At 36.5% G+C, this 16,217-nt stretch overlaps 1 long non-coding RNA gene and 1 pseudogene across 1 annotated transcript in view; one reads left to right on the forward strand and one right to left on the reverse strand.

Moving 5' to 3' along the window:
- The window catches only part of LOC150094483 (uncharacterized), a 550,669-nt gene that overhangs the window by 96,575 nt on the left and 437,877 nt on the right, over positions 1-16,217 (reverse strand). The window lies entirely within an intron of this gene.
- On the forward strand, positions 14,755-14,903 carry LOC150094484 (U2 spliceosomal RNA; annotated as a pseudogene).

The raw sequence follows: 16,217 nt of genomic DNA on the forward strand, positions 1-16,217 counted from the left end.
TAGTTAACTATAGTAAGCTAAAACGTATTTTTTAAAAACAATCGAACATTAAGAATCCTTAGACATCACTAATCTTGCTTACAATGATCTGATCTGAATAACTAGCATTCGTGATTCAGAAGTGTCACCTGTTACTGTTCCTAATTTGCTTCGTTCTAAGTAATGTGTGACTAATTATATAATAATTGAGTAAGTACACTTTATGTCGAATATGAAAGAAAGATGCTTCTGATTTTTGACCAGATGAAATGAATTACAAAAGAACCTACCTGAAGCTGTTTCTTCAATACGATTGTAAAATCATTACTTTTACAATAGCATATAATCCTGATAGGAGTCCAAGATTCGTAAGTTTCACCCACCCTCTCCTTCTGCAACAGTTTATTTGATTTGAAGTGAAATAATTTTCTTGAAAAAGTTCTGAACACTAAAGTGATGTGGATTCAGTTTCCCATAATTTTATAGTTTCATGAGAAATTTAATAGGAATGTGAGCCAACAGAATCATAAAATTTGCTTTATTTCATTGACTCGGTCAAATTTGTAAGTCTTTATATATTCATAAATCTTCATAAATTACTGTTACAAAAAGCGCCTAAATATTGAACTCTAATAGTAAAAAATATATATATTAAGTTTCACATATTATTGCAACCTCATAAAGACTAAATTATTCATTCAGTGATAGCGATCGGTTATTCAGTCGAAAATTACAAGAATTCTCACAGGAAAATTTATTGATATAAATGCATAATAATTTTCCTGTGATATAATTAGGTATAACTGATATTCATTTCTATACTTATAAATCAATCTTTAAATTAAGTTTATGATCAAGAATCTAATTTGTATGAATTTCTTAAGAAGGTTTGTGTTACCATCGTTCCTGAACACCAAGAACTGCATTTGGCTCTAGAATGGCAAAACTTCACATAACAGTACATACACACAACTGAACAGCCAGCGATCTGTCTTTAACAGGGTCACCTTGGTCATTCGCTGGGTTTCCTACATTGCAGAAAATACACCCGACCTTAATTCGCTGTAGAGGGCAATATTTCAAAAAGAATGACCCATTTATTTAACTTTTTTTGCAACGGCAGAAGACACGATAAGAAAAGCAACTGGACAAAAATACTTGCAGTATTTTGTCGTTTTTTAGTATTGCTGAATTTTATAATTATGAGGTTTTAAGGTGATAGCCATAATGAAATAATGGATCTTTGTTTCTTTTTAATGTGCACTGCCTTTCTCTAATGAAGAAACAATTTTGAAAATCTCACTAACTAGTTCTCTTTACTGAGCTCAGAGTGCCTACTTGGGATCCGGATAAAAACACTAAAAGGTTCCTGTAGTCTGTTACTGAAATTAAACCCATAATAGTCTTTATTCAATGTAACGTTATGAAAATGTAACAATATAAGATTTTAATGTAATAAAATAAGATTTTATAGTGTACCATATAAGATTAGATGTTTTAGATTCACATTCACTTGATTTCCATTGACTGTGAATTTAATTTATATTAACAAGGAACAGAATAAAATTTCCGATCATGAAATATTTACAGGTGCAAAACATTCCTTAATGTTTAATTATATAAGGGGAAGAAAGCAAATTTTCGTTAATGATTTCCATTTGTTACATGAACTGTACGATTCTCTCTCTCTCAGTTTTGAAATATTATGATTACCTTCATTACATTAAGTTCAGAGAATCTTCTGAGAATAGTAGCTTTTTAGAGAAAGAGAAAATTCACTAAACAAATGAAGGAAATGTGTATGAGCTGCGAGATTCGGTTACGAGAAGAGGATATATAATTAAAGTTAGTGCATGCATATATAACCTAGACCAGATATTGTACTGGACTGAATCCAACCTGAGTAAAGAGCATGATGAGAAGCAGGTATGATTGGTTTGAATTACTAGTGCAGCAAATAATGCTATTAAGCAAAATTAGGATAATGTTGTGATCAAAGAAACATCCTTCCACCTTCGTATGAACCCAGTTACAAAATGAAAGAAATGTTATAAGGTTAAGTTATAATGCATCCATTAAGGTGCGAATAAGAAACTAACAAAGAAAAAATTTACACCTAATACACAAAGTTCGTTTTTAAGGTGGTGTTTGTGTTTGACTTTGACAAAGATTTGGAGAGGCAAAACATTTAAACAGTTTGATGAATGAATTACATTTTTTTTCTCAGTGAAATTTACATAATTAACTGATGTATGGATGAATTAAATAATCGAAATAAATATATTGTTAAAATACTACTGGATATTGTAATACAAATTAAGGCTAGTGAGCATAAATAAGTAGAAGTGCTGAAATGAATTTTAGTATTATTCATTATAAATAAACGATATCGTTAAATGACAGTTAACATTACTAATAAAGGATAACTTAGGTAAGTAATAAGTACTGAATACTAACTTATCAACCAGCATATTAATAACATTTACGGATAATATTATCCAGTCTGTTTTATAGGCTATCACAAAACAAACGGGGCCGGGATACTTGTCGTAGTACTCCCCCGTCGTCCTGCTGCGACTCAGACACAACCTTAAAACCGAACAGCATAAACAACATTATCTAAAGATCTGAAAGCAACCCACGATCATACTCCAATCTGCTTGTCCTATTTGGTAATGCCATTTTATCACGACATCTCTTTCATTAGAAAAAAAGGTAAACCCCCAAAAAAAATACCAGACTTATGGGTAAGGGATGTCATCTACTCTTTATAGGGACAAGATGCAAAGAATATTCAAATCAACTCTCTAGAAAATCTGCGCTGCTTGCCGTATTAAAATGAGCAATAAGTGCATCATAAAGAAGGGATAATCACAAATGAAGCCAGACCATCAACCAGACCTAATCAGTCCCGAAGACGACACTTACTATATTGTGAAGTCGTAAACGCAGGGAAACAGCTGAGTGACCGAAGGAATGAACACTCACTCTATTCTCAAATTAACATTGAGTGCATTCTAAAATATGGTCTGATCTTCCAGGCTCTTCTGAGGAATAATACAGACGGTATTTTAGTATTAATAAAACTAATTGCAGCGATCAAAGCAGCAGCCAGTTAGCAAATACCAAACTTTTAACATCACAAGCACTGTAGACAAACTAAGCAAACAGGAGGAATAAATAGTCAACAAACCAAAACTACAGTAAAAGAAAATTTATAAATTAGAAATCACAAAACTGAATGTAAGTTTGGAAGTGCCTACACTTCCAAATGGCTATAGCACGGCAAAGTATTATAACACTGTGCTGCAGGTACTTTCTAAGCTAGTACTGTCAAAACACAGCAAGTCCACAAGCAGCATGATGACGTCATAAACATATGAAATTACAAAAAAAAAAAAAAAAACTAAATGCAGAACGAAGTGACAATCTCAGGTGATACTCCAATGCTAATCTTTAAAATGGCATTTAATAAAATATATAACAAAAGAATTTTTAAAAAAAATACGCACTCAAACTAGACAGACTCCATATATAAAGAAAAGACGCCTTAATGAAACAACTTAATGGATCATCTAACAATACACTATTAGAAGCCAAATACAAAAGTAAATGGAATTATCTTACAGCATAGAATGCAAACGCAAAAGAAAATTGTATAGAAACAAACTAACGACAGTTCACAGCGACAGATTGGAAATCTGGCATCTGATCAACGAGATTCAAGATTATACACAAAGCCATAGTCTCTGAAATGGGCAAAAAAGGCCGCAGCGTTACGGTTGACTCCAAATCTCTCATACGGATTGTGAGTTCTGTAGGAAATAATCCTTCCCTCACATATTAGCATTCTCTGTTAAGACCACAAGCAATCAAGACAATGTGTTTCCTATTGGTAACAAAAGGAAGAAGTCTCCCATGCAATTCGCCAAAGTAATGCCAACAAAGGACCAGGAATAGACGGAATCGGACAAAGACACTCGATTAGCCGAGGCGTCCTATTATTATATAAAAAAAACTAAAACTTTTCTAATCGAAGCGCATACCTGAATACAAACTTGGAAAAAGAAACCTAACTACAGAAGCACTCTATCGTCGGTGATCACTCATATATTTTAGCGGATAATATCACAATCTCGCCATATATAGAAAATTCCACATCATTCCGAAAACCCAGTATTGTCTCTCAAAAGAATAAAGAAACATAATCCCTCTTGAAAAATTTTAGGACCCGAATAATCTGCGTTCGATTAAAATACACAACAGTATTATATATTTTAATTGATCTATCAAAAGAGTCCGACGCATTAACACACCCACACAAAAGAAACTTGTCGAACAAGTTAACACTTACACATTACAATTGGTGGAACTATATTAATGGTTTGAAAAGTTCATGACACACAGAAAGCAGATAACCCGTTTAGCATCAGCCTACAATAGAAGGCTACCCTTAATCTGTGAAGTCAAGCAAGGAGCTCTCTCTCGTTCTGATTTATATATATACTTATCACCAACATCTCCCATCAAAAAAGTGAGATCTTCCGTAAGTAGATGAACAAGGCTATGGTATCCATATCCAGTAACCCACAGATCCATCAAAAAGAAACTTTAAGATATGTATTAAATCTGCTCAGAATGAGCAGACATTATACAGATTATAATCGCTGCAAGATAAAGTAAAATTGATTTTCTGGAAACGAAGAGAATATTCCATATTCATACTGACCGGAATCATTGAACACAAAATATTTGAGATAAAACACGCATACCACCAAACAATCATGTTAAAACACTACTTCACTCCTAAAAAATTTTTTTTTTTTGTTATTTGATATGCTGGTCTGGTTATTATAATCAGACTAGCATATCAAATAACAAACCCGCAAGCATCTGATTACCTCACATATAAATGCAATACTCATTACAGAAGAGCCACCTGGAATTTTTATGTACTCCACATTATCAGATTGCCATTCCATTTGAAAGCCGAAGTATTTACGGAGAGCTGAAAATAGCAGTATGCAGATATAACGACATGGAAAATTAAAGAAACATTAGTCAAATAAGTATAATAGAGTTCTCTCAAGTACCAACACGGAAACAATTCTTGTCCAATGGTCTAGAGTTGTACATAGTTCATAAATGGAGATTAAAAGCATGGTGGTGTTTGTTTGTTTCTGTATGCTAACCTGAAATATCAAGTTAAACCGACACCCCACATGCTGTGTGGATACTGCTATACAGTATCTTCTTCAGTTAACATTAACATAGGATTTGAGGATATCAGTAGAAACGTCACCAGAAGAAAAAATAATAATAATAAAGACAGTGTAACAGTGTAAAAAATCGTTTCATATATTTCTTAGACTTTACATAACAAAATATTAACTCTCCTCAATAATTTAACATACAAATAGAATTAAAACATTAATAATAATAAAAAATACATAATGAAAACATGAAGCAAAAATAGAGATAAAGAAGTCCTGACAACTATAAATATAAACTAGCATGTAGTCATAATGATTACTGTATCTTAGTATTCAGAAATAAAGATTGGATTATTGATTAAAATTATTTTCACGGATGTTTACCAAACAATACAAAGAGCTCGCTTCAACAAGCTTTAATCAATATAGTCAATGATATTTAATATCATGTGTCAAGAGATTAGCTAGTTCTTTGCTTCTTGCTCCTTACCCCTAATGTATTTGAGTATTCGAGGGCTAGGGGTGAATCTTTCCTATCTTGCTATGTCATTTCGCCTATTGCAGCCACCGAAGGGGGCAAGCTAGCCCCAATAGGTGCCGGTCCCAAGCCCGGATAAATGGCTAGGGTTGACGTCAGGATGGGCATCCGGTCATAAAACTTCACTGCCATCTCTAGTTATGATCAAATGAGTCGAAAAGAAAGTGATACAAGGGCTAGGGTATATCCCTTAAGCGACGCGCAGCCACATCGCCCTACAGCAGCGAGAAGTGGACGAGGGCTACGCATCAAGGGCGGTTGCGGTTAAAGAAGTGAGCCCAGCAAGTGGAGAGAATGTTGCGAGTGGGAACGTTGAATGTTGAAAGCATGACTAGAAGGAGAAGAGAGGTGGCAGACATGATGAGGAAGAGGAAGTTGGACATTTTATGCGTGCAGGAGACAAGGTGGAAGGGAGAAAAGGCGAAGGAACTAGGAGACGGGTATAAATTGTTCTACTCTGGACCGAATAAAGAGGGGAGAAATGGTGTGGGAATTGTGGTGTGTGGCAGAATGAAGAATGAAGGGCGAAGTACTGGAAGTGGGTAGGAGCAACGACAGGATCATGCGAATGAAACTGGGTCTTGGAGAACAGCAACTGGTCGTCTTATGTGTATATGCACCCCACAAGTTGGCTGTACAGCAGAAGAGAAAGATAAATTCTGGAATGTGCTAAATGAAGAAATGAGGGAACTGGAAGAAAACGAGATGGTGATTGTCGGAGAAGACTTGAACATATATATAGGGACTGTGAAAGGGTGCATGGTGGCCATGGAGTGGAAATGATGAACCAGGAAGGAGATAGAATTTTGGACTTTGCAGTAGCGTTTGTTCTGGCAATTGTGAACTCATCCTTCTGTAAGAGGGAAGAGCATTTGATAACATTTAAAAATGGCTACAATAGTTCACAGATTGACATTTTGACTAGAAGAAAACATCTTAAGGTTGTGACAAGTTGCAAAGTAATTCCAACAGATCAAGTGGCACAGCAACACCGACTGCTGTGCGCAGACTTTAAGAACCTCTGGAAGCCATTGGATGAAGACAATTAAGTGGTTTCGCTTAAAAGAAGAGAGTGTGAGGAATCGTTTTAGGGAGAGGGTGTTAGAGAGGATTTCGGATGGAATGGAAAGTGTACAAGATTGTTGAAAACATAATTCAAAAGTAATCCTGAGCTGTGCAATCGAGGTGCTTGGTGAGACATCTGAAAAGATTACAGAGCAGAAGGAGGGTTGGTGGTGGAATAATGATGTACGAGAAGCTATGACGGCTAAGAGGAAGGCAAAGCAGAAGTGGGATGAGTCAAGAGTGGAAGAGGACAGAGAGAAAAAGCGATAAGACAAGAGAGTTGTTGCACAGGCCAAGGCTATGGCATATCAAGACCTTTATGATCAATTAGAAATAAAGGAAGGTCAGAGAAAAATTTATCGATTGGCAAAATGTAGATATAAGGCTTCAAAGGACATCGTACCTATGAGGCAGATCAAAGACGCTGAAGGAAGAATATTATGGAGGGATGTGGACATAAGAAACAGATGGAGAATATACCTTGAGGGACTTTTGAATGAGGAAAATGCGAGAACTCACAGAGAAGATGCGCAGTATTCTGAGGGGATGGTGCAGAAGATCAGTAGAGTGGAAGTGAAGAAGGCCATGAAGAGGATGAAGAATGGAAAATCGGTGGGCCCAGACAGGATTCCAGTGGAGCCATGGAAGGCTCTGGAGAAAGAGGGAATTGACCTGCTGTGAGACCTATTCATTAAAGTTTGCCAACAGGAAAATATACCCGAGGAATGGAGGAAAAGTACCCTTGTCCCCCATCTACAAGGGTAAAGGGGATGCACAAGACTGTAAGAATTACAGAGGAATAAAGTCGATGTCCCACACAATGAAAATCCTAGAAAGGGTTCTTGATGGAAGACTAAGGAAGGAGGTAGAGATTGCAAAGGAGCAATTTTGCTTCATACCTGGTCGATCGGCCACAGATGCTATCTTTGGAGTAAGCGGATGTTGGAAAAGTTTCGAGAGAAGCAACGGAGCTACATCTGGTATTTGTTGATCTGGAGAAAACCTATGATAGGGTGCCAAGGCAAGAAGTCTGGAGGTATCTGAGGGAGAAGAAGGTACCGGACAAATATGTCAGGTTGGTGCAGGAGATGTACAGAAATGTGAAGACAAGTGTTCGAACCTGCCTGGGAGTGACAGAAAGTTTTCCAATGACAGTTGGCTTGCATCAAGGATCTGCATCAAATCCGTTCCTGTTTATTATTGTAATGGAGGTGGTGACGGAGGAAGTGAGAGAAGACGTGCCTTGGACTATACTCTATGCAGATGACATCGAGCTGTGTGCAGAATCAAGAAAAGTGGCAGTCAATCTGGAAAGTTGGGGGAAAGTACTAGAAGAGAGAGGTATCAGACTGAGCAGAAGTAAGACCACGTATGTGTGTTGCAAAGTGGAAGACAGCCAGGAAACAGATCTGGAGCTGGAAGGAAATGTCATCAGGAAGGTCAGTGACTTTAGATACTTAGATTCAACAATGAAAGAGGATGGTGAGGCTGAGAAGATAGTGGGATGCAGGATACAAGCAGGATGGAGGAACTGAAGAGAGATGGCTGGAGTGCTATGTGATAAGAGGGTGCCGATCAATCTAAAAAGCAAAATTCACAGGACAGTAGTGAGACCAACTATGACGTATGCTTTGGAAACTGTGGCCCTGAGGAAAAATAACATCAGCAGGATGGAGGTAGCGGAGATGAGAATGTTTAGGTGGATTTGCGGTGTGACCAGAAAGAATCATCTGAGAAATGACTGTGTACGGGGAACGGTGAAAGTTAGGAACTTAGGAGCAAAGATAAAGGAGGCAAGGTTGAGATGGTTTGGTCATGTGATGAGGAACGAGGAAGAGTATGTGGGAAGAAAGGTCATGCAGATGAATGTGCAGGGGAAGAGGAAGCGCAGATGGCCAAAGAAGAGCTGGAGGGAGATGGAGGAGGAGGAGGAGGATTTTATGAAGAACTTGCATGTGGCTACAGCCAAAGACAGGAAGTTGTGGAGGAGACCCACCACAAACAGCGACCCTACTTAAGTGGGAAAAGCTGCAGAAGAAGAATAAAAAAAGTTAATAAATAATATTTGAATTGTATTTTCATCTAGTTGAAATTAAAAAATGGAATACAGCATGTAAAAGGAAGAGCACAAATTGTTTATATTTTGTGCTCTTATTAAGAACAAGCCAATCTATTATAAAGTGAGATAATCCAGTGATGTGTATCACTATGATCAGTTTATGGTGGTAGTACATAAATCATAGGATGCATTTCCTCCTCTTTCAACACTGGACTGAAAGTTCTTGGTTTTTCTCTCAGAAAGATCTCAAATAAATTTTTGTAACATGTTTACTGTCAGGCCGTGGACAAATGCTACCAGCTGGAAGGACAAATATAATTTTCGGTATTTTCGTGTAAAGTTAATTCTGCTTTATATGTGAAATGTGTCATCCAGAAACACTGCGCTAATTGTGTTCAATTTTGGATTTCAAAAAATTTAACATTTTTACTGCAGTTTCCTCTTTTATGTTAACAGCATAGTTACTACTAAGCAGAAAACTTTCACCAGCTAAAACTATGTTTTTCATTGTCTATAATAAGAAAATCAATTCCATCTTATGACATTCTAATTAACCTGATTACTAAAAAATGGGATATGTTGAAACAAACTGGGTGGGTGCACTTTCCATGTTTTACTTTGTCGAAGTTGTTACTTAGGTTTTGTATATCTCCAGTTTTTCTAATAAAATATGCAACAACGTCATGTTCACCTGAAAAGAGTTTTCCTCATGTTAAAAAAGGTTTAATTTTCTTGACCAAAAAGCTCTGGAAAGACTTCTAATGGGACTATATTGATCACGTCTACATAAGAAAAAACTATGTTATACCAACTGGTTTCATCAACTAAGGCTGTTGGCATCTTCAGGGTACATAACTGATGTAAGGCACTAAAAAGTAAAAAACTGTTACAACTATAATCAACCGATTCCAATTATATTAAACAAAGAACAGAGCGCGTACAATACATGCATAGCGCGTGGATGATATCACTTGTTGTTATTTAGGAACGTTCTATAGTTGGCACTATAATTCAGTTCTGGCGACTTGAAGAATCTGATAAGGGTCTTCCAGATCACGGGCAAGATTAGTCCTTGGTTCCTGTTAAGGTTTTGTATACAGCGGGCAACTGTTGTGGCCTCCTTAAAAATTCGGGAGCGGAAGTCCTCCTCCATGTAAGGAATTGTGCTTCTATCCTCTATGATATGGTTTGTTCTTGAGAAATGAAAAGCTAAACCCGATATTTCTTCTGTTATTATTGACGTCACCTATGTGTTCTTTTTGCCTAATTTCAATGATACCAACGATTTAATAAGTCACATGGGGAACTGGTCTATAGACTTAAAACGAAGATTGAAATCCATGCATCCACTAACACGAAGACTATATGGCGCTCCTAAGGTTCATAAAAATGGAATACCACTACGCCAGATTGTGGATGGAATCAATTCGCCAACTTATCTGTTATCTAAACACCTGGCAGGCCTCTTTAAATCACACATTCATAATTCGGATACTTATAAAAAGTCTTTCCAGAGTTTTTCTCAATGTGCACAAGCTCAAGCATCTTCCAATATTAAGTACTCTTAAGCCACAAGTTAGTATAGTTCTCTGGTGTAAATTGTTCTGAGAGAACAACTGATATATATTTGCATTCCATGAAATTACCAGATGACAAATTAGTAACATGTTAATTATTAACTAAAACCCGTTAGCGCTTAAACGTACAGAAACAGTTCACACCATTGGCGTACTGTCATAAGTTCTGATTACTTTCCTTGTCTGTACGCCATAATAATGAAGCTGTCAACGATTCGCTTACTGGTTTACAAATATTAATTTAAAATTTGTTAGTCTTGTTCCGTGTTACGAATAATGGATAAAATGGTTAAATGGATAAAAGAGGCAATCCTTATAGGACATCGTAAGTTACTCCAAAAATATTCTCAACGAAAGCAAATTCTTGAACATACCAAAACGCAGTAACAAACAGCTAAGTCTAATACATTAATATCAGACAAAGTTCATCATCATGCATATCAAGGATTTAGGCCTAGCATGACCTATTCCGGCCTTAGAAGTCATCGTTGAATCTTTTAACAGGACGTCCTGGTTTTCTTTTTCCTAATGGCTTGTACTAGTAAGCTGACAGAAAAAGAAAATCAGATAAAGTTGTATTGCAGTAAGTAAGAATCACTGATATTTCTTCTTATGAAACTTGCAGACATATAAAAAACAATATATCTTTATAGAAATGTACGTTTAATGATGAGTAAATCTGAAAGATTAAAACTGAACAGCTGAAAAAGCAGTTAATGTTGCATTCGATTGTGTGTGTGTGGGGGGGGGGGGGATATGTATCTTCTTTTTCCTATAGTCCTGATTTGGCCCATCGAGTAGACATCAAGAAATATTCCTCACAGAAATCTTCCACACAGTCCTTGTTTGGCACTTAGTTTTTTTAAGTGCCTGCCCAATTTTTTATAATTTCATTCTAGGTTTTTCCTATTTTTTTCTCTTCAAATTCTTGGAATAAGTCCTTCAAGAGCTTGCACTGAAAGACCATTAGATCTGCTAATATGACCAAGCCAGACAGTTGGTTCCTTCGAAACTTTTCTATGATGTTATTTCTTGGACCTGCAAAAGAACAGATTTTTGTCTTACATCAAAATTTGTGAAATTATGTACAGAAGCTTTAGGAGTTGTTAATAGCACCTCACTTCAAATACCAGCAATCTCTTTTCATCTTTTAAAAGGATGAACTTTTAAAAAGATTTCACTTCTGTACAAAAGTACTCAGTTAACTACGGTGCCAATAAGGAGTAATCTGTTTATAATGGTAAGCTTGTTGTCTGGTATGAAGGTATATAATCTGTAAATTAATATATATTTTTTAAAATGTTTCTGGTGGCAGCTATTGTCAGATAGGACCAAAATGAAGCGGGTATATCATTTATAGTGAATAACCACGTGGCTTCAACTTGTCTGATAACAGAAATAATCCTGCGTCAGGTTAATTTATTTTCAGTTTAGAACTGTTCCTCTAAAGGATCCAAACTGACATTTTTTTTCAAGCAGCAGCCACGTTCTTCCTACTGCACAACAACGTTCTTCTGTAATGCATGTCAGAATTAACCAAAATTTACACTCAGGTAAGGGGAAATATGCTATTAATTTTAGCGACTTAGACGATTGCATCAACTTTACAGTGAATAGAAAAAAAATGTTAGACTGATCTTTAAGATAATTTGACATTCCTTGTGGAAGAGTGTGACATCTAATATGTAATACTCTAAGAAATCCCTTAAAATAAATTAAGCTGAGGAAAGAAAGCTTTAAAATTAATATACACGATTTTTAATTACTGTAGCCTTTCTCGATAAACACATTCATTGTTGCGCTCGTTTTTTTTTTTTTCACTTTTTACTTCTTAACTTCCTTAAAACCATTTGGAAGTCAAATCTTCGATTCAGCAGGTATTCCAATTTCGTAGTTGGAATGTGATAATTAGAGAAAATAATTAGCTTTACTGTGAAAATCGAGATTGGAACTCAGAATTTAACATTTTTTTGTCCCAACGCGATGACCTGTCAAGTAAACAATACCCGAAGATAAAACTCAAGTCAAATGTTCTATTCAGCAGGAAAACGGCAACCTTCATCTGATAAAACGAGAAAAATATACGGTAATTATAATCCTTAACGTGTAGGAAACTTTTATAAAATAACTGATGTCACCTGCATTCTTTGTAACACAAATGCAAAAACAATATCCTGAATAGATGTAATTATGACTTCGGTTTTTCTTTTACAAACCATTAATTTGCATCTGAATGGATAAAGAAAACAGAGCGATATCTTAAAAGAATGTCATTGCAAAAGTTGGAATGTACATCGAACTTTTCCGCATTTTTCAGATTAAATTGCTCACAAAAAGAAGAGTTCTCATTATGGAAAAGTATTCAATGATAATTATTTATGCGATAATCAAATATATTTCTGAGAACAAACTCGGACTATTTTGCTGTTGTCAACACTGTTGACAACAGCAAACAAGTTTGAAATGATAAATTTAGTTGGGCGAAAATTTACAAATACAGTACGTTGCTATTCAGCGGAAGAAGATGGTTAAGTACCAAGAAAATTTACAATAAGCATATGAAAAAACTTGAAATAAATTAGGGTTAGGTATTTCAAATATTCCAAACCGTAGGTTTTTGCCACACTCAAGAATATTTACCCATCTCTGATCAGCTTCAACATTAGCGAATGCCCAGGAGTGTGTCTGTTTGTGAATATAATATAATCTATTCGCGTACATAATAGTTAACAGTACTGTGTAAGAATTAAATTATATCATCTGGTGGACTATGAGACTTGCGAATATTGCTTTCATAAAGAAGCGATTTTATCCAGGTGTATTTTCTTTTAAGTTCTTTATGAACTATGATTTCAGGTTCCATATCAGTTTGAATAACTCTTCAAGTTTACTCACCATTAAGTTATCTTTCTGGAAGAAATAATTAACTAAAGAGGCCCAATTTAAGTCTTCTGAATATGCTGTTGATTGTAGACCCAACCTAGTTCTTCGTAGTTCCACAAAGACCAGTGTGGGAGACAGTTCCTTGACAACTCCAATTCCATTATTCCTCTCGATTCTGCTTCCGTCTGTCTCTCAAAGACTGTTAATATTTGGCTAATTTAATAATTTGCAACTGCTTTTCAAAGACATCAGGGAATCCTTGGTATTCATGAATCGCCTCAACCTCCCAAAGATTTTTTCCAATGTGCATGTGACAGATAAGCCTATTAACAGCATTTAAGAAGAGAATTATTCTTATTCCATTTTTATGAAGCTCATTGAGACATGTTAATGATAATGTTGCACCTGAAAGTGTACTAGAATTCATATTTGCTCTTATGATTATTAATTTTTCTGAATAGCCAGGCGCGCGCGCACACGCACACATAGAGACGCTGTAATCAGCTTATACAAGCATTCCTTTTCAGATTTCGAAGTAATATAACGCCATTTTATCAGCCAAACACATCACTCTTATTTTATATTTGTATCCCTCGTATCTTACTTGTTTTAATAAAATAAAAAAAAAAATAAAATAAAAAAAAACTAATCATCACAAGTGCAAAAATATAAACAACGTGGAGTACAGTTTAGGCGCTCGTTTTACTTGTTAATATGCAGCCTGTGTCAGTACAGATGAATCGAAAACAGCTACGGTAATATTACTGTGAATTACTCAACTTCTGTCCAGACTACTTCTAGCGACCAAAACTGCCATTTGGTCAAGTAAAGACTCACAGAATATAATATCTGAATAAACAATCAGAGGAGAAAAAACGGCCAGATTCTACTGTTTTTTCTTTGGTACAGCAGAATATGGAATATTATAATTTAGCATGTTTCTAAAATTCGATTCATATCGACTAAGATTTGAAGAATTTTGTTCTATGGAGATTGCATAACATTCTCTAACCATGAATGTGCAGTAATTTGGAAATATTTAAATCAGAAGGTTAATAACATATGAATGATTTACCTGCAAACGTTTCACAACTGATGACGTACGGGCTTCACTCACGCATTCCTAAGACTATGAAATGAACGTGATATCTGTAGAAAAGAGGTTGCATTGTGAGATATCATGTTCTTGTTGCAGAAAACAAACACTGCCAACAATATCGATCAAACTAGCCTTATGACTGTATTATCATCTCGTCAAATGCGGTATTAATATATGATATATAACAGTAACGTTCCTCCAACAGCCTTGGATTATAATGTATTACATAGACCTCGACTATTCCAGTAAAATCAGTTCTTTATGAAATTCCAGGACAGTTTACTTGGATTTAGGCAGTTCGGGCTTGCCAGGATGATTATTGATAAATAATAAGAATTAAGATCGCTTCTCGGCCTTTTGGCTAAGATCAAAGTGTAGTATCTGTTCTTATCAGCGTAAGGTAAAGTAAAGGTAAAGATTGAGACAGGTGATCACAGAGTATAGTGATTCTGAAGATTGTACAGCAAACTACAGACTAAGCTTAATCATCATGAACAGCCTGTACGATGAACTAGACTTTAAGCAGCTGCTTGCAATTTTCCGACATGTAGGAAACCTGCTACATACAAAATGGCCGGGCAAAGTAGAGATCCATCTGATCGCGGAAGTCGAATCTGAGGACTATCAACCTTCAGAACCTCTCCCTAGCACTTCTCAAGATGACGTCAGAGACAACAACCCAGCCACAGATACCCAGACCCCGGAAGAACCACACGACTACCAAACGGTGAGCAGAAAAAAGCGACGAAAAGAGATACCACCCGAAGAACCGGAACACCAGCCAATGGACACAGCGGCACAAATCAAAGAAAGAGTCCCGACGGTAATCTTAGAGAGACAAAAAACAATGGTCGACAATCTAGGAGGCCATGAGAAACTCCGATATTAAATTCAAAACAGCCAAAAACTCCGAGGGAGGAGTCCGTATCCAGCCCGAAGGGACATCAGACTACCGTCGGCTAACAAAGTTAATGGACGAGCTAAAGACCCCATATCACACTTTCGAACTGAAAAGCGAAAAAAACCTAAAAGTTGTCATCAGAGGACTGGTAGAAGAAATCACGTCCGAAGAAATAGCCATCGACCTCAGATCTCAAGGACTGGAGCCAATAAAAATATCAAGAATCTACCGGGCAGACAAACGCCCCATGCCGCTGGTTCTCATGGAAATTAGTAAGGAGCAAAGAGAGATTTACGATCTCAAAACAGTTTGCAACCTCGGGATTAAAACAGAATCACTCAGAAAGAAAGAAACAGCAAAACAATGCCATCGCTGCCAGAGATATGGGCACGCACAGAAACTGTGCAGAGCGGAGTACAAATGTGTGAAGTGCTGGACAGTCACCCTACTCACACATGCTCCAAACCACGCACAACTCCAGCTACATGTGCAAATTTCGGCGGCATAATCAATAGAATTCATAACTACTGGACACAACTGGAAACAACACAGGTGCATTCTTCCTGGATGTAGCGAAAGCCTTTGACAAAGTATGGCACAAAGGCCTCATCCACAAACTAATAGCTGCAAAATATCCACTAAACCTCGCCAAAATCATAGAATCCTATCTGAAAGAACGAAAATTTCAAATTAAGCTACGTGGCCTCAGATCCTCCATGAGAAGCATCACAGCAGGTGTCCCGCAAGGCTCCCTCCTATCGCTGCTACTCTTCAACATTTTCATCTCAGACGTACCAAGCACAGCATCAACCACGATGGCTTTCTATACAGACGACATGGCAATACTGACCAGATCACTCAGGCCACACTTAGCCACACAACGACTACAAGACGCAGCAACAA

Source organism: Typopeltis vanoorti, chromosome 22 (assembly GCF_054136105.1).
Source record: "Typopeltis vanoorti isolate ZY-2024b chromosome 22, IOZ_Tvanoo_1.0, whole genome shotgun sequence".
Taxonomy (NCBI): domain Eukaryota; kingdom Metazoa; phylum Arthropoda; class Arachnida; order Uropygi; family Thelyphonidae; genus Typopeltis; species Typopeltis vanoorti.